The 24,807-nt window shown below is 45.1% G+C and overlaps 1 protein-coding gene across 1 annotated transcript in view; it reads right to left on the bottom strand.

The window, feature by feature from the left end:
• HMGCR (3-hydroxy-3-methylglutaryl-CoA reductase) overlaps nucleotides 1-24,807 on the bottom strand; it is a 1,147,080-nt gene that overhangs the window by 736,552 nt on the left and 385,721 nt on the right. The window lies entirely within an intron of this gene.

The following is a 24,807-nucleotide window of genomic DNA, read 5'->3' as shown; positions in this document are numbered from 1 at the left end:
AAAAGTGACTCTCGAGCTTAGCAAGTGCCGAGTCGGAGCCGAGGGATCGGCTCCGAACCCATCAAGCAAGAATGAAGGCGAGATTGACAACTTAACATTTTCTGTTTAAGCAGTCCAATGACATGTTGCTGATATTTTAACATATGAAATTGGCAGTTTAAAGCTCTGATTGCCAAGGTTGCTGAAGTATAAACCTTTTTAACCCATCTATCCAGCGCCCTGGAGTCTCTATCAGAAGGGGTAGGATTTTTAGCAGTAGAAGCCTTAATACCCTTGGCCCCCTGAGAAATAGTCTCTGGACCTGCAACTGGATTTTTGAAAAGGAACTTGTGGGACTGAGGAACCCTGTAGTATCTGTCAGGTTTACTAGGAGCAGGAAGCAGTGAATCAGGGGCCAAACTGGATTCCGAGAAAACCATCATCAACAATGTCTAGTACAGGAGGAATAGCCAAAGGCCTATGCTGAGGTAGGAGAAGGAAATCCTAAGCCTCTTTTTTGAATCAAAAAATTCCTGGCTTTCCCAGTGAAAATGCTCCCTTAAAGTATGTAAGGTTTCCCCAAACGAAAAATCCTCAGGAGGGGAAGCAGAGGGAACAGAATCCTCTGCATCAGAGTCCTCATAATAAGGTAAGGACAAATTCAGGTCATCAGAAGAGTCAGAAGAAACAGAATCCTGATCAGAAGATCCATAATCAAGCTCAGCCCTGGGCCTCTTGGGGGGGGGGGGGGTTTGACTACCCCTGATTAGAGTTATTAGATCTTCAGCCATTTTTATCATTTGTTTTTTTAGGCATAGGGGCCTGAGCATGTGGAATGGGCGTCGGTTTTTTAGACATGGCTCGAGATTTAGGCCTTAGTAATGAAGGAGGCGTTGATTTAATATGCAAGTCCCTAGGCCTGAACACACCCTCAGAAGCCGGTGCCTGAACAGCGGATCCAGACCCATCCAAGGTAGAGACATCCGCGGGTTCCATAGCTGAAGTATCTTGCAGCATACTGGATTCCGAATGGGTCTCAGTAGAGGCCTGCAAATCAGAAGTAGCGGGTATCAGGTGCTGCGAAAGCACCTCACTGAGTACCGGCGAACTGGCGACTGGCTTAGGAGAAGGGTCGTCAGCAGTTTTGGACCTCGGCGGTCTGTCTCTGTCTTTATCTTTGCATTTTTTCAGAATCCCGGTTGTCGGATGGCTAACCGATGACATTGCGGGATAATTAAACTGAGAACTGAAATATTTAGAGGCAAAAATATATCGATGACGGATAGTGCGCTGATTAAATAAAGCAAAAAACCGACAGCAAGGTTCGTCGTGGTCAGGGCCTAGGCAAGGAATATAGTACAAATGGAAATCTTTATGAGGTATTTGCTTTCCACAAGTAATGCAATTATTAACTTTTACTAACATCGGTAAGGAGCAAGAAAAAGTTTCCCCAACGGGGTACTTAGCTTTAAGTTGAAGACTTCGGTTCTGAAACTCGAAAACAAAAATTTCAGGAGTCGGCCGACTGGCACTTGCGAACTGTTTCTGCTTTGGGCACCGCACGGCAAGAAAAACTGATGTAATGGCGTCGGCTGCATGTTTTATACCCCTGACGACCTGGCGTCATGGAAGAAGGGACAGCAACCGACACAGGACCCAAGACTTTGTTAATCAGGCTGACTGAGGGCAACCTGCAAGCAGATTACCCAAATGTAATGACTGCAACAGTGAAACATGAAGAACATCCAGAAAAATCCCTAATCCCAAATGAAACATGCCTAACCCAAATGTGGAGATTGGAAATGAGATGTCCAAAGCTAAAGCCCCAACTGGAAGAGATGATCCTGAAGCAGGATCCAAGATTCGATGCCATGGCTCTGAGGTCCAGACACCTCCAAAAGAAATCAGGGTCGAAAAGACCAAGGAAAGAGTCAGAGGGTGGAAAAATAGCTGTCTACAAAGACCTTGGATCCAAACAGGCCGAGGGAGGAAGCCAAAAGGATGGAGCCGAGGGTCCTTGTACTGGACCCAGACCAGAAGGGCATAAGGCTTACTTGTATCTGTGTCTGTAAAAAGGACCTCATCAGCTGCTCCAATTCAGAAGTTTTAATACTGCCCACCGACTTTCAGATGGATGATGCCACTGATGGCGGAGGTTAGTAAGCTTTGCGTATAAAGCAGGTCTGCTATGAGTTTTTCTAGGCTTGTTGCCTAAATGTAGCAATAGTCTAATTAAGGGTAAATGTGAATTCCCTTTGCCCCTGCAGAAGGCTATCACCAGGGCTAGGCATTTTGTGAAAACCTGGGTATAGTAAACAAGCCAAAGGGAAAAGTACGGTTGTGTACACTTACCATAAATGCAGATGTTCGAGTGTAAAGGAGCAGTCAGTTGAGAAGTGCTTGGAAGTTTTAAAGTTAAGTCAGTGAGACAGCTTACCATATGGGGGAGTCTTACTACTCCCTGATTTGGAAGTGGGAGCCATCCACTGCTTAGTCCTGAAGGGGACTGAAGCCTGGGTGTTCTGCTGGTTCTGGGTTTGGACTGAGAAGGCTTGGAAGATGCACAAAAGGACCAATTCTTAGAGGGCCAATGCCTGCTAAATATTGGAGGCTGTACTTGTAGGAAATCTTTAACAGTTTGCATAGATTTAGCTTTTTCCTCCATCTTTTTAAGAACTTCTTCTGCTTTGTTGCCTAACAGGCGGTCCTGATATAAGGGAGCATCCAGCAATTTAGCTTTAACATGATCTGACAAAGATTGCTCCTTAAGCCAAGCATGCCTTCTAAGTTACAGACCCAGTGACAGAAGCCCTGCAGGATGACTCTAGTGAATCAAAACCACACTGCAAAGTATGTTTTCCAACCTGTTCAGGAGAATGCATTAAATTCTGTAAATCATTATTTTCAGCACAGTCAGGAATCATCAACATTTTCTGTTTAAGCAATCCAATAATATGCTGCTGATACTTAACATATGAAACTGGCAGTTTAAGGCCCTAATGCCCAAGGTTGCAGAAGTGTATACCTTCTTATCCCATCTATCCATCACCCTGAAATCTCTATCAGAGGGTGTAGGATTTTTGGAAGTAGTAGCCTTAATGCCTTTGGGTCCCTGTGAAATGCTCTCAGGATCCGCAGTAGGATTTTTAAAAAGGAACTTGTGAGAGTCAGGAACCCTGTAATATCTATCAGGTTTTCTGGGAGCAGGAGGTACAGAGTCAGGGGCCAAGCTAGATTCCGAAAAGGCATCATCAACAATGTCTAGTACAGGAGGGATAACTAAAGGCCTGTGTTGGGGTAGGAGTAAGAAATCCCTAAGCCTCTTTTTAGAATCAGAGTAATCCTGGCTTTCCCAGCGAAAATGCTCCCCAAGAGTATGCAAGGTTTCACCACAAGAGAAATTCTTTGGGGAGGAAGTACAGGGAATAGAGTCCTCTGCATCAGAATCCTCATAGGTAGATAAGGGTAAATCCTGGTCATCAGAGGAAACAGAAATTTCAGAATCCTAGTCAGAAGTATCATAAGCAAATTCAGTCCTAGGTCTCTTAGAGGGGGAAGGTTGGCTTCCCCTGATCAAAGTAATAAGGTCTTCAGCCATTCTTATCATTTGTTTTTCAGGCAGAGAGGCCTGACCATGCAGTCTGGGCGTTGGTTTTCTAGGCATGGTTCGAGTTTTAGGCCTTGAAGAAGAAGATGGCTTTGGTTTAATATGCATGTCAGTAGGCCTGAATACACCCTCAGAAGCCGGTGCCTGCAAAGCGGCTTCGGACCCATCCAAGGTAGAGACATCTGCAGTTTCCACAGTTGAAGCATCTCGCAGCATACTAGACTCCAAATGGGTCTCAATAGAGACCTGCGAATCTGAAGTAGTGGGTATCAGGGGCTGCGAAAGCGCCTCACTGAGTACCGGCGAACTGGTGACTAGTTTAGTAGAAGTGTCGTCGGCAGCTTTGGACATGGGCCTATCTCTGTGTTTATCTTTGTGTTTTTTCAGAATGTCAGTAGTCGGGTGGCTTACTGAAGACATATCTGGATAATTGAACAGAGTACCAAAATATTTAGAAGCGTAAATATACCGACAACGATAAATAAGGCACAAAAGCGACAATGAGGTAAGTTGTGGTCAGGGCCTAGGGAAGGAATACAGTACGAATGAAAATCTTTATGAGGTATTTGCTTTCCACAAGAAATAGAATTATTGACTTTTACTGACATTGGTTTAGAGCAAGAAAAAGTTATGCCAACGGGGTACTTAGCTTTAGTTAAAGACTTCGGTTCTGAAACTCAAAAACAAAAATTTCAGGAGTCTACCGACCGACACTTGCTAACTGCTTCTGCTTCGGGCACCGCACGGCAAGAAAGACTGGGGTAATGGCATCGGCTGCATGCTTTATACCCCTGACTACCTGATGTCATGGAAGATGAGACAGCAACCGACGCAGGACCCAAGACTGATAATCAGGCCAACTGAGGGCTACTGCAAGCAGATAACCCCAAATGTTATGACTGCAACAGTGAAACACGAAGAACATTGGAGACAGACTGAGTATTAGTGGGTACCAGTGCTGGCGTGGCCAGTCTGGGGCAATTAGTATTGCCCTTGGTCTCTCCTCCCTTATTTTGAGTAGTAATCTTGTAAGAAGACGAAGGGGGAAATGCATAGATTGAGAGGTTTTCCCAGTGGAAGGACAGGGCATTCACTTTCCAGGCTTTGCTGTGAGGTTCCCTGGTGCAGAATTTGCTGAGCTGCTGGTTGTAGGGGGAGGCAAATAGGTCCACCTTCGGGGTACCCCATTTCTGGGTCACAAGGCTGAAGGTGTTGTGGCTTAATTGCCACTCGTGGGGCTAGGAGATTTCCGCTTAAGTTGTCTTCCAGAAAGTTTTGGTTGCCTGGCAGGAACTGGGCTTGCAGGTGAATATGCATGGCTTGTTGATGTACCACATCACTGTGGTGTTGTCAGTTTTGATTAGAAGAGACCCTGGAGACAGTAGGGATCTGAAAGCTGTTAGGGCATACTGAACAGCTAGCATCTCTTTCTGGTTGATGTGCAGATGAATTTGATTTGGGCTCCAGTGGCCCTGAATGCACCTGCCGTCCAGATGTGCACCCCAGGCATAGCCTGATGCATCTGTGGTTAGGGTTATGGACGGCGTGGGGTTGTTTAAAGGGAAGTCTCTTGTTGTGGTTGCATGCTGCTGCTCACCAAAGGAACTCTTTCCTTAGACAAGGTATCATAGGTATGATAGTTTCCAGGTCCTGAGAATGTTGACGCCAAAGATTTTTTTTAAGTACCATTGAAGTTTCCTCATATACAGTCTGGCATATAGAATTAGTAGAATGCAGGAGGCCATGAACCCTAGAGCTTGCAGGATTTTCCTTGCAGATAACTGGGTTCTGGTGGTCATTTGAGAGAAGTAGCCTGTCAGGCTTGTTTTCCCAGAGTAAGGAATGCCATCTGGGATGCTGTGTCCAAGCTTACTCCCAGGAATACAATTTTTTGACTGGGGACTAGTTTTGATTTCTTTTCGTTGATAGTGTACCCCAGTGAGTTTAGAAGGTCCTTTACAATGTCAGGTGCTGCAACAGTTTTTCCTGACTGTCTGAATCAGGCAGTCGTCCAAGTAGGGGTAAATTTGAATATTTCTTTGTCTGCAAAAGGCAATGGCTGGAGCCAGGCATTTTGTGAAAACTCTGGGAGCAGTGGATAAGCCAAAGGGAAGTGCAGAGAACTGATAATGCATAGATCTTTCCCTGAAACAGAGATATTTCCTGCAGGAGTCCCTGACTGGGATATGCAGATAGGTCTCCTTTAGGTCTAGGGTGGCTAACCACGCATCTTTGGACAGCATAGGGAGAAGCTGCTGTAGGGTGAGCATTTTGAATTTTGGTAACAACAGGAAAGTGTTTAGAATGGAGAGATCTAAGATTGGGTGCCATGTGCCCTCTTTTCTGGGTACCAGGAAAATTCTCGAATAAAAACCTAGGCCTATCTGTTCTGCAAGAACAGGTTGAATTGCCCTTATGGAGAGCAGGGACTGAATTTGGTTTTGTGCCTCTGCCCACTGGTTTGGAAGAAGATCTGGGAACCCTTTTGGGGTTGGCAGCGTGTGAAAATAAAATTTGTACCCCTGGGTTACTATGTTGAGGACCCATCGATCATTGGTGATGGAGGCCCAGTTTTTTGCATGGTAGGCAAGTTTTCCTCCTAGGGTACGAGCAATTGGGCAGAGGTGATGGGAGGAGTTGAGAAGTTATTGTGAATTCTTTCCATAAGGGGGTGGCTTAACACTCCCTGTTTTAGAAGTGGAGGCACTCCATTGCTTAGATCTCTGAATACCCTAAGACTGCTGTCTGAGGGATCTGCTTCCCCTAGGTCTAGCCTGAGGTGGCCTTGAGGCAGCTGGAAAGGACCAATGTTTTGACAGGCAATGCCTACTGAATCTTGGAGGCTGTACTTGCAAAAAATTTTTGACTGTCTGCATAGACTTAGTTTTTTCTTCCATCTTTTTTAAAACCTCTTCTGCTTTGGTGCCAAACAGATTGTCTTTCTTCAGAGGTGCGCTCAATAATTTTGATTTGACATGGACTGGCAAGGTCTGTTCCTTAAACCAGGCATGCCTTCTAAGTACAGAACCTGTGACTGCTGTCCTGCAAGATGCTTCTAGGGTATCAGACCCACATTGCAGGGTATGCTTGCTGACTTGGCTTGCAAAATGCATAAGCTGCTGTAATTCTTTATTTTCTGCACAATCAGGGAAGGTAGATAATTTTTTCTTAATAAGTTCCATACCATAGTATGTTGCTGGTATTTCAACACGTGGAACTGACAATTTAATGCTCTAATGGCAAGAGTTGCAGAGGTGCATATTTTTTTACCTCATCTGTCTAACGTTCGAGAATCCCTGTCCAAGGGGGTGGGATTCTTAGCTGTAGTTGCTTTTATTCCTTTAGGTCCTTGGGAGATGACCTCTGGGTCAGCAGTAGGATTCTTGAAAAGAAATTTGTGTGAGTCAGGGACTCTATAGTATCTGTCAAGTTTCCTGGGAGCAGGAGGTAAAGTATCAGGAGTTAGGCTGGATTCCATAAAGACATAATCCACAACGTCCAAAACAGGAGGGACAGCTAAGGGTCTGTGCTGTGGTAAATCTAAAAATTCCCCAAGACTCTTTTTGGACTGAGGATAATCCTGGCAATCCCAATGGCAATGCTCTCTCAAAGTATGTAGGGTTTCACCAAAAGAAAAATCCTCTGGAGGAGAGGCAGAAGGAATGGATTCCTCTGCATCTGAATCCTCATAAGCAGATAAGGGCATGTCTTCATAATTAAAAACCTCAAAGTCATCGGACTCTTGGTCAGATAAAGCTGCTGGGGACAAGTTGCTTTTCCTTTCAGCAGGGGAAGGCTGGCTTCCCCTAATCAGTATGATAAGGTATTCCGCCATTTTAAGCATCTGTGATTTGTGAAGCAGGCATTGAGTTTGGGTCATCGGTTTTTTAGGTGTAGCTCGTACTCTGGGCCTTAGAAACTCAGTAGTTTTAGAAAGAACTGAAGATGTGAAAGAAGTCGTCGGTTTGTGTCGAATATTGGTAGTGAAGAACTTCCTCAGAAGCAGGTGCCTGCACAGTGGCTCTGGACCCATCCAAGGTAGAGACATCCCCAGGTTTCGTAGTCAAAGAAGAGTCTCGCGGCATACCGGACTCCGAATGGGTCTCGGTAGTGGCCTGCGAATCCACTGAAGCGGGCATCAGGGACTGCGAAAGCGCCTCACTGAGTACCGGCGAACTGTTGACTAGCGTAACAGAAGCATTGTTGGCAGTTTTAGACCTGTGCGGTCTGTCTCTGTCTTTATGTTTTTTTCGGAAGATCGGTAGTCAGATGGCTTACCGAAGCCATTTCAGAAAACGAAGATTGAGAGCGAAAGTATTTAGCTACAATAAAGGCCCGACGATGAACAGTTCAGGTGTTGAACAAAGCACAAAACTGGCAGCGAGGGACGTTGTGTTCTGGGCCTAAACAGGTGATGCAGTAAGAATGGAAATCTCGATGTTGGTAATTGCTTTCCACAGGCGAGACAATTGTTAACTTTTTATGACATCGGTTAGAGCAAGAAAAAAAAAATCCCCAGTGGGGCACTTAGCTTTAGAAGACTTCACCTTCAATTTCGGAAACGAAAACTCAGGTAGTGGCCGACCGGCACCTGTGCGAACTGCTTCGGGCTCCGCGGCAAGAAAGACTGATGTAATGGCATCGGCTGCCTGTTTTTATACCACTGACGATCTGACGTTAGTCCTGAAGCGACAGCAACTAACGCAGAAATACTAAGCCTCTGGTATTCAGGCTGACTGAGGGCTACCCCTGGCAGGTTAACCCAAGTGTGACGACTGCAACAGTGAAACACGAAGAACATCTGGTAATGCCTCATACTTGCTCTGAAGCACAAGAACCTCTTGTGGGACTCCTCTGTGGGGATGTGAAGGTATGCATTTTTTAGATCTAAGATTACCATGAAGGCTTTAGGGGAAATCATGGGCAGACGTTTTAGTGGAAATAGCATTTTAAATTTTGGAATCTGTAAGATTCAGTTGAGCCTTGACAGGTCTAGAATTGGCCTCCAGGTACCCTTTTTTCTGGGGACTAGGAGAAGTCTGCAGTAAAAACCTCTTCCTTGTAAAGAGAAAGGTTCCACAGAGCCTTCAGCACACTTTATTTGGGTTACAGAGTTTGCCCTTTGGTTTGGAGGACTATTTGGTAAGCCTGAGTGAATCAAGAGTCATTTGAACTTGAGTCTGTAACCTCTTTGGATGATGTTTAGAACCTATAAGGTCCGTGGTAATGAGGGTCCAGTTCTTGTGAAATAGGGACAGTCTCCCCCCAGCCTGGGGGGGGGGGTGAGGAAGAGGGGAAGGGGGATAGGGGGGAAGGGATAAAGAGTGCCATGTAAGAGTCATGAATGCTCCCTGCTGGGTCCCTGGGGATAGGATCCAAACAGGCCTATTGGGGTCTGACTGCCACTGTCTAGGCCACTGGTGCTGTCCTTGGCTCCTTTCCCTACGAGGTCTCCTTCGCCTAGGCTTAGATGGGGTGGGACATTAAGAATCAATGTATAGTTGGACAACTCCAGCTGAAACAAGGAGGTTAGACCTGAAGGAAATCCTTGACAGTTTGCATGGACTTGGACTTATCCTCCACTGTTTTAAGGACAGCCTCAACCTTAGAAATTACAGTTGTGTACACTTAACATAAATGTAGATGTTCGAGTGTATTCACTGTTGGAGTCATTACATTTGGGTTATCCCTGCCAGGGTAGCCCTCAGTCGGCCCGATTACCAGATGCTTAGTATTTCTACGTTGGTTGCTGTCGCTTCAGGACTGACGTCAGGTCGTCAGTAGTATAAAGTAAGGCAGCCGAATTACATCAGTTTTTCTTGCCCTAGCTGTCAGGAGCCCCCAAGTGGGAGCCAGGATATGGTGGAAGAACCCCACCAGTAGAAAGTAAATACCAAAAAGTTCCTTGTAATAAGAGAGGGAGAGAAAGGGGGTGGAGGGAGGCAGACCAGGACTGCAACAGTGAATACAATTGAACATCTACATTTATGGTAAGTGTACACAACTGTACTATGTTCTTCATGTTTCACTGTTGCAGTCATCACATTTGGGTTGATTCCCAAAGCTGAGGAAAAGGGTGGAGGCAGTCAAGAAGACTGGGGGCTGGGCTAGCATGCCCTGCAAGACTGCAATGGCAAAGTCTGCCTTGGATTTAGAGAAGATAGGCAGGTGGTAATGCTTGGTGAAGGTATGAACAGATGTCCATGTTGCAGCCTCCAGAATGTCCCTGGTGGGGACTCCTCTGAGGAAAGCTGTAGAGGTGGAGGTTGCTCTGGTAAAGCGAGTTCTGACCCCTTAGGGGGCGGTTTCCCATGTTGCTTGTAGCAGAAATGGATGCAGTGTGCTATCCATTTGGAAATGGTTTGCTTGGATATGGCTTTGCCCTCTGCTCCTTCAGCAAAGCTGACTAACAACTGATCAGTCTTTCTGAATGACTTAGTCCTATCTAGATAGAATCTGAGCTGTCTGTGCACATCTAGAGAGTGCAGTATTCTTTCCCCTTTGTTTTGTGGGTTAGAGAAAAAGGTGGGCAAATGAATGGACTGGTTGAGAGCCACACTGGACACCACTTTTGGCATGGGATTATATCACCCCAGATGGGACTCAAACCTACAATCTCTGGCTTAGGAGGCCAATACCTTATCCATTAGGCCACTGGCGCCTGACTGAATTTTAATAGAGGAAAAGGATAGACCACTGTGTAATACGTCAGCTAGGTAATCCAGCATGAGAGGTATGGAGGGCTGTGACGTATCAGCTCCCTTAGCCTGTATCCAGGTGCAGAACCTTTTCAGTTTGTCAGCATAAGACTTTCTAGCGCTAGGGTGTCTGGCCTCCTGTATAACATCTAGAACCTGTTTACTGAGATTGGCAGCTTGTACAGTGGTCAGGGAATAAGCCAGGCTGCCAAATTGAGGATCTACAATTGGGGATGCATGAATTCTCCTTCCCTCTGGGTCAGGAGTGTTGGGATCCGAGGGGGTGGCAGAGGGGACAGGCTGCGCAGCAGTGGGTACCAGTGCTGGTGTGGCCAGTCTGTGGCAATCAGGATTGCCCTTGGTTTTTCCTCCTTATTTTGAGCAGTAGCCTGGTAATGAGGTAGTGTGGGAAATGCATAGACTGAGAGGCTGACCCACTGGAAAGATGGAGCATTCACTTTCCCTCACTGGTGCAGAACTTGCTGAGCTGATGATTGGAGTGGGAAGCAAATAGGTCTACCTTCGGGGTGCCCCATTTCTGAGATATGAGGGTGAAGGTTCTTTGGTTTAGCTGCCACTCATGTGGGTCCAGAAGATTTCTGCCTATGTCGTCTGCCAGAGAGTTTAGAGAGCCTGGCAGGAATTCTGCTAACAGGTGTAGTTGCATGGCTGAGGCTGTGTGCCAAATGGTCATGGCGAGCCTACATAGAGGGTAGGCGTGAGTCCCCCCTGCTTGTTGATATACCACATCACTGTGTTGTTGTCTATTTTGATCAGTAGAGCCCCTGGGGAGAGAAGGGGTCTGAAAGCTGTCAATGTGTGCTGGACAGCTAACACCTCTTTTTGGCTGATGTGATGTATTTGATGTAGGCTCCATTGGCCCTGTATGCACCTGTCGTTCAGTTGTGCCCCCCAGGCACAGTCTGATGCATCTGTGGTGAGGGTCTGGGAGGCATAGGGTGGTGAGAAGGGTAGTCCCTTGTTGTGGTAGCATGCTGCTGCCCACCAAAGGAAATCTTTCCTTAGACAAGGTATCATTGGTATAAGAGTTTCCATGTTTTGACAGTGTTGACACCAAAGGCTTTTTAGGTATCGCTGAAGTTTCCTCATATGCAGTCTGGCATATGGAATGAGTAGAATGCAAGATGCCATGAACCCCAGAGTTTGCGGGATTTTCCTTGCGGATAACTGGGGTCTAGTGGCTAGCTGAGAGAAATAGGCTGTTAGGTAAGTTTGCTTTTCTGGTGTAAGGAATGCCATCTGGGATGCTGTGTCCAGGCTTGCTCCCAGGAATATGCTTTTTTGGGTGGGTACTAGTTAGGATTTCTTTTCGTTGATAGTGTACCCTAGGGAGGTCAACAGGTCCTTTATAAAGGCCAGTTGCTTGAGCAGCTTTTCTTTACTGTCTGCCTGAATTAGGCAGTCGTCTATGTATGGGTAAATTTGAATATTTCTTTGCCTGCAAAAAGCAATGGCGGGAGCTGGGCATTTTGTGAAAACTCTGGGAGCAGTAGATAAGCCAAAGGGAAGCGCAGAGAACTGAAAGTGCAGAGATCCTGCCCTGAAACAGATACTTCCTGCATGATTCCCTGACTGGGATGTGTAGGTAGGCCTCTTTTAGGTCTAGGGTGGTTAGCCAGGCATCCTTGGAGAGCATAGGTAGTAGTTGCTGAAGGGTGAGCATTTTGAATTTTGGTATCGCCAGGAAGGTGTTTAGAATATATAAATCAAGGATGGGGAGCCAAGTGCCCTCTTTTCTGGGTACCAGGAAGAGCCTGGAGTAGGAACCTTGGCCTATCTGTTCTGCAGAAACGTGCCCTATTGCCCTCATGGACAGCAGGGAAAGGACTTGCTTTTTGGCCTCTGCCAACTGGTTTGGAGGTAGATTTGGGAACCCTTTTGGGATTGGTAGAGTGTGGAAAGAAAATTTGTATCCCTGGGACACTATGTTGAGGACCCAGTGGTCATTGGTAATGGTGGTCCAGGTGCTTGCGTTTAAGGAGAGTTTTCCTCCCAGGGGCAAGTGCACGTGGGCAAAGGGAGGGGGTGGAAGTGGAGTCTCATTGTGAGTTCTTACCATGAGGGGGTGGCTTTGCACTCCCTGGTTTAGAAGTGGTGGTACTCCATTGCTTTGATCTCTGCATTCCCTGTGGCTGTTGTCTGGGGAGGTCTGCTTCCCCAGGGTCTTGGCTGAACTGACCTGGAGGGGGCAGGAAAGGACCAGTGTTTGGAGGGGCAATGCCTACTAAGCCTGGGTGGCTGGACCTGCAGGAAATCCCTGTCTGCATAGATTTAGCTTTTTCTTCCAACTTTTTTAAGACCTCCTCTGCCTTGGTGCCAAATAAGTTGTCTTTGTACAAGGGTGCATCCAATAGTTTAGATTTGACATGGTCTGGCAAGGGCTGTTCCTTAAGCCATGCATGCCTCTAAGGACAAAACTGGTGACTGCTGCCCTGCAAGATGCTTCTAGGGCATCAAAGCCACAGTGTAAGGTGTGCTTAGCTACTTGACTTGCAGAATGCATTATGTCTTGCAACTCTATTTTCTGCACAAGCAAGAAAAGTTGATATTTTTTGTTTGAGGAGTTCCATGGTATGCTGCTGGAATTTTAGCATATGGAACTGATAATTTAGTGCTCTAATAGCAAAAGTAGCAGAGGTGGATACTTTTTTACCCCATCTTTCTAATGCTTGGGAATCCCTATGGGGGTGGGATTCTTAGCAGAAGTTGCTTTAATTCCTTTAGGCCCTTGGGAGATAACCTCAGGGTCAGCAGTAGGATTTTTGAAAAGAAATTTGTGAGAGTCAGGGACTCTAATACCTGTCAGGTTTCCTGGGAGAGGGAGGAAGGGTGTCAGGAGTTAAACTAGATTCCATGAACACATCATCCACAACATCCAGGACAGGAGGAATGCCCAGGGGTCTGTGCTGTGGAAGATCTAAAAATTCCCTGAGTCTCTTTTCAGACTGAGGGTAGTCCTGACATACCCATTGGAAATTCTCCCTTAAAGTATGAAGGGTTTCCCCAAAGGAAAAATCTTCAGGTGGAGAAGCTGAAGAAATGATTCCTCTGAATCAGAATCCTCACATGCAGAGAAGGATTGCATGTCTTCATATTAAGAGGCATTGGAGTCATCGGACTCCTGTTCAGACAAGACTACTGGGGACAAATCTCTTTCTTTTGGAAGGGTTATCTTGGCTTCCCCTGATCAACATTATAAAGTCTTCCACCATTTTAAGCATTTGAGACTAAGGCAAGAAAGCAGGGGATTGTGATGGGGTCGTCAGTTTCTTGGGTGTGGTTCGTACCCAGGGCCTTAGAAACTCGGTAGTTTTCGAAAAGAACAGAAGACGTGAAAGAAGTCGTCGGTTTGTGTCGAGAATCGGTAGTGTGAAGTACTTCCTCGGAAGCCAGTGCCTACTCAGCGGCTCCAGACCCATCCAAGGTAGAGACAATTGCAGGATCGTTAGTCGATGAAGAGTTTTGCAGCATACCGGACGCTAAAAGGGTCACAGTAGCAGCCTGCAAATCCACATAAGCGGGCATCAGGGGTTGCAAAAGCGCCTCACCAAGGACCAGAGAACTGCCGACTAGCTTAACGGAAGCATTGTCAGTAGGTTTGGACCTGTGCGGTTTGTCTCTGTCATTATCCTTATGTTTTTTTCGGAAGATCTGATGTCGGATGGCGTACCGAAGCTATATCGGAAATCGAGGACTGAGAGCAAAAATAACTAGCTACAATAAGGGCCTGACGACGTATAGTTCTGGCATTGAACAAAGCACAAAACTGACAGCAGGGGACGTCGTGGTCTGGGCCTAAGCAAGTGACGCAGTAAGAATGAAATTTTCGGTGTGGTATTTGCTTTCCGCAAGTGAGACAATTGTTAATTTTTCTGACCGGTTAGAGCAAGAAAAAAGGATCCCCAACGGGGTACTTAGCTTTAGAAGACTTCAACTTCAGTTCGGAAAACGAAACTCAGGTAGCGGCCAACCGGCACTCGTGAGAACTGATTCTGCTTCGGGCTCCTCGGCAAGAAAGACTGATGTAATGGCGTCAGCTGCCTTACTTTATACTACTGACAACATGACATCAGTCCTGAAGCGACAGCAACTGACACAGAAATATTAAGCCTCTGATATTTGGGCCGACTGAGGGCTACCCTGACAGGGATAACCCAATCGTGATGACTGCAACAGTGAAACATGAAAAACATCCAAAGAGTAGGAGTTGCATAGATCCATTAATTCCCTTTGAGAGGGCCTTATTTTCAGTCCCCATGAGTTTCTGTGTCATCTGGTCAAGAACAATTTCCTGGTACTTCCCCATATGAAACTGGCAGTTCAAAGCCCTCACGACAAGGGAAGCAGAGGTGTAGACTTTCTTTCCAAACCTGTCTAAAGCTCTGCTTTCCTCATCTGTTGGCAAAGGATTTTTGGAAGAGCTAGCTTTTGCTCCCTTAGGGCCTGGAGTCACCACTTCAGGATTTGTCACAGGGTTCTTAAAAATGTGTTTAAGGGAATCTAGAACCCTGTAAAATCTATCAGGTTCTCTAGGTGCAGGGGAGAAGAGAGTCTGTCTATAACGCAGAGTCCAGGAAGACATCATCTACCACCTCTAGCACTGGAGGAATGGTGAGGGGTTTGTACTTGGGGAGAGTCAGGAATTCCCTAATCATCTTCTTGGATAGGGAGTAGGCCTGAGCTTCCCATTTGAAGTGTTCCCTCAGGATATGTAATGTTTCCCTAAAGGAAATATCCTCGGGGGGGGGGGGGGGGGTGACAGAAGGTTCTTCTCAGAATCAGAATTCTGATAGGAAGCAACAGATGCACCCTCCTCAAAGGTGGATTCATCAAGAGCAAATTCATCCTCTGAGTCAAAGAGAGTCAGAAAACTCCTGTGGTGGGGTATCCCTCTTTTACTAGGGGATGTTTCAGGGGAGGGAGGCATATGGCTGTAATCAAGGAAATCAAATCCTCTGTCAACCTCACCAGGTCATGTTGGTAGGTCTACGAGTTTGAGCCAGTAGGTCTAGGTTGAGGTAATGTGGGTGTAGGTTTTTTGCCAATCACAAGCCTAGAAGGACTAGCCGACATCAAACGAGCATCATCTGAAGCCCTAAATATCAAGCGCTTTTTCTGTTTAGGGAGATCTACTTCAGCTTGACTGGTGGACAACATGGTACACAAATGCCCTGACTACTCAGTGAAATGCTTAGCTAGAATCTCAGCCCTATGCCTGACAGTTCTGCTGTCAAACCAAGCACAAAACTGACAGTTAGGAGCATCGCTCTCAGGGCCCAAATAAGTTACACAAAAAAAATGAAAGTCCCAGTGTGGTATCTGCTTGCCACAGCAGAGACAGTTATTAACTTTCGCTGATCTTAGTCAAAAAGCACATGAAAACGTCTAATGGGGTACTTAGCTTTAGATGTCATCTTTCCCTGATGCAGACAGACTGACACACTGACTAATACTCTGCTCCGGGCTCTGACGGCAAGAAAGAACTGAGGTCATGGCACTGACCAACTCCCTTTATACTCAAACATACTGATGTCGAATAGGGCATCTGCCAGCTTCAGGAGAAGGTGAAAATATTCTCTGGTAGTTGGGGCAGCCAAGGGCTTCCATGGTGGGAAATTCCACAAGGCAGAACTGAAACACACAAAACATCATACGGACTCCGCACAAAAAGGCACCCCAGCTGGGAAATGAACAGGAGAACCTCTTGATGTGTGGCAACAATCAGCTGTAGCAATATGCTGCTGTGTATAACAGAAAATGTCAACAAGTAACTCCACTCCAGAAGACTCAAATGGCAAGCAAATTTCTCATGCCAGAACAGCAAAAGCTAAAAAGAGGGAAATGTTAAGTTGCTAGGGGGAAACAGTTTGTGCTGAGCTGCAAGTTGTTTGCCCTTAACTCCTATATTTTTGAAGCATAGTCAGACATTCTAGCTTGTATTAAGCCACAGACTTTTCCTTTGTTGCCAAGTGAATTATTTTCTTAATCCTGTCCAGAATCACAAGATGCTAGAAAACCGCATCACACTGTTTGACCTATCAAAGCTATTGTGCTCATGCAAAGGAAATGAAAGAAGGTTAACATAAACACAAGTGTATTAAAGCTTCTTGCCACATCTAATATAGTCCCCATCCCTCAAAATCCATATCCCATTCTCTCCCATCCTTCCAACCTCTGGTCTGGGAGCCCTACATAACACATATCCGGTCTTCTTGAACTTATCTCCATCCTTCTGTCTGGAGATATTCACCCAAACCCTGGCCCCCCTGCCAACCACAATATCAACACAACCACAACTCCTTCATCCTCTCTCCACAAATCTCTCCATTTCACTACAATAAATGCCAAAAGCCTTTGTAATAAATTACCAAAACTTCCACGCCTGGCTCTCCCATAACCAGCCTGCCACTGTATCAGTCTCTGAAACATGGCTCAAACCTCACCTTAAAGACTTTGAAATCACCCCCTCCCCCCAACTATTGAATCATAAGACATGACAGAATACAAAAGAAAGGAGTTGGAGTAGGTTTACTTCTTTCCTCCTCTCTAACTTTGACACCCCACACCAACCCTATACACCTCAATTCTCTACAGCCAAATTAACTCTGCCCCTACTAAAATCAACAACCACAAAAGCATAGTCATAGCTACCCTACATATTCCAACCGGTAACAACATCCCCATACTTGAAGATATCCTCTCTTGGTTTTTATCTACTTTAAGTAATGAAATAATCATACTTGGGGATGTTAATATCAAGTGGACTTCTATTCACTCAGGCAACAACTCCCAGAATTCAGACCTTTACAATTTCTACCAATTCATTAACTCTCCTACCAGGCCTAACAAACATAACTCCTCTGGCAGCATCCTAGACTGGATATTAGTTTCCCATCGCTAAAATATCTCTGATACTGGCACCCTGCCAGATTCCCTTAGCAATCACCTCCCCACCTTCATACGCCGCTCACCTTCCTCCCTTTACCTACAACATAATTATATCTTAACCCGTAACCTCACAAATTTTACACCTGAATCCTTCTCTGACTGCTTGAAACAAATTAACTGGAACCTTCTAAAAACTCTTTCACTAGACCATGCTGTGACTTACTTTAATATTCATTCATTAACATACAACAGTTTAGCTCCACCTAGAACTAAAACAGTGAAATCCAAAACTGCCCCTTGGCTTTCTAAAGAAACAATAACCCTCATTCATACCCACAATAAATCATAGAAACTCTACCAAAAATACAAAACACCTAGCTCCCTTACAGAATTCAAACAACTCTGTAACAGAGTTAAAAAAATTGCTTTCGATTGCAAATCTTACTACTCTAAGCTTCAAAACAATCACAAATCCAACCCCAAGAAATTTTGTAGTAGTATCTCTGCCCTCCTTAGTCCCGGCAGAAAAGACCATCCTTACCCTGACCCTAGCTCTCCTGATCATATCATAGCCTCTAAATTTAACTCCTTCTTCATAGACTCTACAGCTAAGCTCACAGTACCTTTCCACAACAACTCGTTACCTCCATCCACTACTCTCACATATAACTCATCTCATTCGGCCACCAGCTCCAGCACCACCCCTCCTTTCACCCTCAAACCCATTCCGGTCAATACTATAAAAAACTCCTCCAAAAACTAAAACCATGTTCTAACGCCCCAGACAACTTACCATCTAACTTCCTCAAGGTAGCTGCTGACAATAAAGCTCTCCCTATCTGTATTCTAATCAATCGTTCTAGCCAAGAATCTTACATACCCCTCCTCTGGAAAAAGGCCTACATCATTCCCTTACACAAAGGGGGCAACAATACTGATATCTCCAATTTCCGCCCTATAGCCATTCTCTCCCCATCTCCAAAATTATTGAAAAAATGTATCCACCAGCAGCTATTACCTTACCTCTTAGACTACCACCTGCTAACTCCAACTCAGCACGGTTTCAGACCCAGGTACCGTACCACCACAGCCCTCCTATCCTTCCTTAAAAACATTAATCACACTTGTGACTCTGGAAATACTGTAGCCACCCTTCTCTTAGAGCTATCTAAGGCCTTCAATACCATTTCCCACAGCCTACTTTTGTCTAAACTCTCCCAACTTAATCTCTCCTCCTCTTCCATCAACTGGTTCTCCAGTTACCTCTCAAATAGGCAGCAAGCTGTCAAGTGGAATAACTGTACCTCTTCTTACCTTGACACTCTGACAGGCATCCCTCAAGGCTTCATACTGGGACCTTTACTATTCAAAGTCTTCATTATCGACTTTCATCACTGTATCCCAAACACTACACTAGTCCAATATGCAGATGATTCTACAATCATCTGCTCTGCTGATTCCCTCCCCAAACTCATGCACATAACTCAAGTCGCCTTTAACAGCACAGAGACATGGATGCTTAAAAATCACTTAGCTCTGAATGCATCTAAAACCAAAATTATGATCTTTACTCCATCTAGGAATATCAAAATAGATAAAAACTCCTTCTCTGCAGTAAGCCAAAACATGACTCCTATTGAAATAGTTCCCTACACTAAGCTTCTGGGTGTTCACATTGGTGAACAACTACAGTTTGACATTCACCTCCAAACCAACATCAAGAAAACTCACCAGAAGCTTGGAATGCTTTATCGTCATAATCACTTCCTTACCCCTTCATCCAAGCTTACCCTCTTCAAACACCTACCTCATTCCCTCCTTCATGTAAGGGGCCCATTTCCTTACCAATATACAAGCCACCCTTAAGGCAAAACTAACATCCTGTTGCAATAAAATCGCCAAGTTTGCCACCAGTTCCCAATCCTCCTCCCACCACTGCATCACCTTACAGTCCCTGAACTAGTTGGAACTCCCCAACTATCTCCTTTACATTCAGCTTTCTACTGCTCACAAGTAGATCTTTAAGCCATCACAATGCCTCTCCCTCACCTCCATCCTTACTATGCATCTCCCTGAATGATCCCTTAGGTCCAATAATCAGAATCTCCTTGAAGTGTACAAACCCTTACATACTCCTAGGCAACCTCTACTATAATTTTCTCTAGCACATAAATGGAATTAACTTCCTCCCCATATCCGAACCACTCAGCACCTCTACTCTTTTAAGACTTTACTCCACTCCCATCTATCTTCCGCTTGGGAACGGTCCTGCTCTCACCCCTCCTAACCTCCTTCCAAGTACCCTCTCTACCCCCACTTCCCTTAACTTTTCACTCCCATAACTCTATTTAATACAAGACTTTTCTCCTCCTTTACTTCTCTCAGACTACTTTTACTCCCTTCTATGCCTTTCACATTGTAGGCATTTGGAATCCACCCAAAATTTGAATTCTCATCAATTCAGGTTTTTCAGAACCAATTATTATTTTGTTCTATAAAGTTACACTGATACTAGTAACACTATATCAATTTGATTTCTGTTAATATTAGAGTAGTGCAATATACGTAGAGTTGCGTAATACTTTGAACTAACTTTTGATGATCCTGCTCACATAATTATTTCATATTATTTCTGTATTAATTCATTTAGATTTTTTGTTGACTTTTGTTTTGTTTTACATGTCTGTACATGGAGCTTTTCTCCCCGGACCTCCACTGAAAAAGGGCTTATCTTGGCCCAATGGATTCTCCCGGTTAACAAACTGTAAATAAATAAATAAATCTTATAGGTCATCCAAAAAGACCTTCAGTTCTATATCAAGCATCACTTACAAGTACAGTAGTTAGTATATCACAGAATATAAACAGTGCATTTTGCTCACTTTTATATCACTTTCACATTTGAAATAACACTTGAAAAGAAAATTTGTTTCAACTGTATTACAAATGTAACAGACCATATATTCAGTACTTTCAGAAAACTCGTCTGCCTCTCTCATTTAATCTGTTGAGGATTCTTGTCCAAAGACCGGTGCATCCAGTCTTTATTCTGCTGCATTTATTGCTGCTTGATAGTAGCCTGATTAAACTGTAACTGTTATTCCAAGTCTTTTGGTTATTGCACTTGGGCTTCAGACCAGTTGTTTTGCATTAAGAAGGTTTGTGGTCTGCACTGTTGCGGCAGGACAGGTAGCTTACATCCTTCTAAGTTGGGAATTGCTGATTGAAGGCTCAGTGTCTGTTATTCTAAAAGTGTATTAGTTCTGGTTTAAGCACTTGGGCTCCAGGCCAGTTATTTTATATTAAGAAGGTTTGTGGTCTGCGCTCTTGTGGGAGGAGAGACTAGATTCCACCCTTCTGAGCTGGGAATTTCTGGTTAAAGGCTTATTGTGCCTGCTTATTTGAGCTGTTTCTTTCTGAAATTTGTGCGCCTTGTTTGCTGTAGCCAAGAGGTTAGTTGTTTATTGGCCATTTTGGGCTAATTTCGATCTCTCTAATTTCTGGCAAACTTTCAACTTAAGCACTCAAACCATTCATTTCACAACCCAGCACTTGCTCAAAACTCATTGCAAGCACTAATTAACCCTAGCCCTAGACCCCCTATACTGTCCAGAAAGACAAGGCTCTCTAATCGTCCTTACCAGCTAATCAGTAAAACAGCTCACTTTATGTGGGCATTTTGAGGCAATGTTACAACTGCCTCATGTACACAGACAACCCTCTCCTCCTACCACCAAACTAATACACGTGAGAGATGTAATTATACAGCCAAACTGGAGGCAAAGCTCTCTCAACCCAAGAGTGGAACTAACAGTCAAGAGGAGAGGGAAAATACTTGCAACACACCAGTCTCACATAGACCCACTAAACCAACACTGGCAAATACCACACATAAAGACACAAAAACATACTCGGAGGCTCTAAATAAAAATTCTGCAAAAGTAACAGACACCTCCAAGCAACCTCCACACCCCATCCCAAACCATGAAACACACACTTCACATAATCAGTGTGCCACACAATCACAACCCTTAAGGCAAAATAACATACCCAGCACAATAGTAATAGGCGACTCTATAGTCAGGCACACTGATGTCCCAGTAACTATGCAAGACAAGGACAAGGTTACAGTTAGCTGCCTGTCGGGTGCCAGGATTCACCATATAACACAAGCACTAAGGTCACTCCAGAACAAGTACAAATATGACTCTGTCATTGTCCATGTTGGTGTGAATGACCTGAGACGTACCTCCCTGGACTACATGAAGAGACATGGAACAGCTCTCTGATCATGTAGCCCAGGCCGGTATGACCCTGACCCTGAGTCGCATCCTGCCCTCACCAAGAATGATGCCACAGTATAAAGAAAAAATTATCAAGTTCAACAACTGGTTAAGTTTCTGGGGTCATTCAAAGGGGATCCAGTATCTGTCCACCTGGGATGACATGCTCGATAAGCCATGTTGCTTCGCAAAAGATGGCTTGCACCTGTCACCCTTAGGCTTTCAAATACTGGCCAATGCTTTTGCAGCCCCCATAGTGCCTTTTTTAGGCAAGGCTCAAAAGACAAAGCCACCACCATAAGTAGCATAAGTAACCAAAAACGGAGATGTGATTCAACGCCAGAAGTCTAAACCTCAAAATGCATGCACTCGAGGCACTCCTCAGTATGGAGAACATCGATATCTGTGCAGTAACAGAAACCTGGTTTAAGGCTCCTGAGAGCACCCCAGCACTACCAGGCTATAACTCATACCATACTTTTCGGCCACAGAACCCGGACTGAAACACAAAAGGTGGGGCTGTATCCATATTCATCAAGGATACCCACACCTCCAGGTTAGTGACACAGCACAATGCCTCAGAGATCATCCATGTGCAACTAACAGGCAAAACTGCAATTCAAATTGTAGCTTGCTACAGATCACCCACCATGACCCAGCACCCCCATTCCACATTTCTGGAGACACTGGAAAATATGAAGGTCCTACCAAACGCCCTAATATTGGGTGATTTTAATTACCCAAACACTAACTGGGAGAACTACTCAAGTACTAACTCCCTTGCTCAATGCTTCCTAGAATTTATAAACTCGAACGTCCTGGATCAACTGGTCAACACCCCCACCAGAGGTGACAACATATTGGACCTGGTCATCACCAACATGGGTGACCGGTGTTCTACACCGGAGGTCAAACCCTCGCTGGTTAGATCAGGCCACAGACTAATCACTTTGGATAGCCACATTCCGCCCCCACCCCCAATCAAGGAAACCACCATGAAAAACTTTTCAAAAGCAAACTTCACATTACTTAAGACAGAGGTGGAAAGGTTCACAGCCACCATGCTAAAGGGCAACACTGTCCAAGCTGCTGAATCCCTTACAAAGGCACTCTAGGAGTACCTGCAAGAATGAATGGATTGTGCTATCCCAAGCAAAACCAAGACTCACTCCTCCAAGAAAAGGAAACCAGTCTGGTGGACCCCTGCCATAAACAAGCTATACAATAGAAGGAAACTAGTGCAGAAAAGAGTAAAATCCCAAGAAGGAAAGACATCCCTGATTAGTATCAACAAGAAACTATGATCTCTCATAAAATCATCCAAGGCTAGCTTCGAAAGAAAAACTGTCAAGGACTCCAAAGATAACCACAAAGCATTCTTTAGCTATGTCAAGAACCTAAGTGGAAACTCTCAGATCTGCTTTGAGTTAGTGCAGAATGGCACAAAATACACTCAGCCGACTGATATTGCCAACATTCTGGCAGACAGGTTTAGTGAAAACTTCACCCCCCTCTCACCTCCTAAATGACCTATAACCATACCAGAAGAATGTAGTGCCCCGGCAATCACTGACACACAGGTTAAAACAGCCCTATCCAAAGCCAAAAATACAGCTTCAATGGGACCAGACAGTGCCCAGGCTGTGTCTTACATGAGCTCCAAAATGAACTAACCCCTCACCTAAACACACTGTTCAAACTCATCCTCTCTACAGGTTACGTACCCATAGAGTGGCACACAGCAACCATTATCCCACGCCAAAAAGGTGGAGCCACAACGGACCCCGGGAACTATCGCCCTATAAGCCTGACAACCCTGGTCTGCAAGGCTATGGAGCGCATCATCATGGACTTCATTAACAGAGACATTGGGAACCTTCAAACATTGGACCCTACCCAGTTTGGCTTTGTTAAGGGCAGATCATGCCTCCTAAACCTGGTGGACTTCTTTGAGACAGTTACCAAGGCTTTAGACGAGGGAAAGGAGGTCCACACAGCCTACCTAGACCTCGCAAAGGCTTTCAACACAATTCCCCATTCTGGTATTATACACAAGCTCACCAGCCTGAACATAAACCCCTACGTCATGAGATGGGTTGCCAATTGGCTCATAGATAGAACTCGCACGGTTAGAGTTGCAGGCTCTAGGTCTGACTCTAAACCAGTTACAAGTGGCGTCCCCCAGGGTTCAGTCCTGGGACTCCTCCTATTCGGTATACACTTCTCAGAGGTACAGACAAGCACAGGACTATGGCTGACCAAGTTCACAGACGACTGCAAACTGGGGGCCATAACTGACTCTCCAGTTGATACAGAAATCCTCCAGAAGGGTCTCATTGAGAAGGATACCTGGTGTCAAAATCATGGCCTCAAGCTAAATGCCAAAAAGTGCACAGTCATCCCCTTTGGAAAAAACAAAGTACCCGTGAACTACCACATACATGGTAGTCCCCTAAATACAGAAAATGTAATAAGGGATCTGGGGTCCCAAGTAGACAGTAATCGCTCCTTTGATAATCATAATGCCAAGGTGGTTAGAAAATCCTTCTATGTGGCCCACCTAATCACAAAAGGGTTTGCATGTAGAACAAAAGAGGTTATTGTGCCCCTCTTCTCATCACTCATTAGACCCATCATAGAGTACAATGCCCCATTTGGGATGTACCTTACAAGACACCTGCAACAGCTGGAAAGACCACAGAAGTACCTCACCAAGAGGATTACTGGCCTTAAACATATGCCCTATGCAGCCCAACTGAAGAAACTCTAGCTGTACTCGGTTGCATACCACTTACTCAGTGGTGATCTCTGCCTGACATACAAGGCCATGTCCAACTCAGAATTGATGGGCATACTCCACCTAAAAAAAAATCAAATCCCCAAGAGCCACACGCTCTAGGGACCGGAACCTCACCACAACGATAAATAGGATGTGCTGGAGGAATAGATTCCTGTCCCAGAGACTCCCTTATGCTTTGGAACAGGATTCCAATCCACATTAGGCAAAGCCCCTCACTAACACTCTTCAAGAGAAACCTTGACGAGTGGATGGGAAACAGTAAATTTACCCCAGGGATCACTGCAGTGGCCCTGCTGGACAGAGGCACAGGGAACTAATGGCTCTGCTGGACCGAGGCACAGAAAACTAATCTAAGGGGGCGGTGAAAGCCAATACATTCTGGCTAGGCTTATAGATGCCCTCGGGCAGATAGCCTAGTACTTGCCTATGAACCTAATTCCCCTTTACTCTGCCCTTACTTAATCCATCACAGAATACAATACTCCATTAGCATGTGTAGTTCTTAACAACTTCCCCAACTAGTAAGACTCT

This window comes from Protopterus annectens, chromosome 2.part2 (assembly GCF_019279795.1).
Source record: "Protopterus annectens isolate FY-2018-M chromosome 2.part2, PAN1.0, whole genome shotgun sequence".
Classification (NCBI taxonomy): Eukaryota; Metazoa; Chordata; order Ceratodontiformes; family Protopteridae; genus Protopterus; species Protopterus annectens.
The sequence above is the reverse complement of the archived record's forward strand: the minus strand, read 5'-3'. Positions and strand labels throughout refer to the sequence as shown.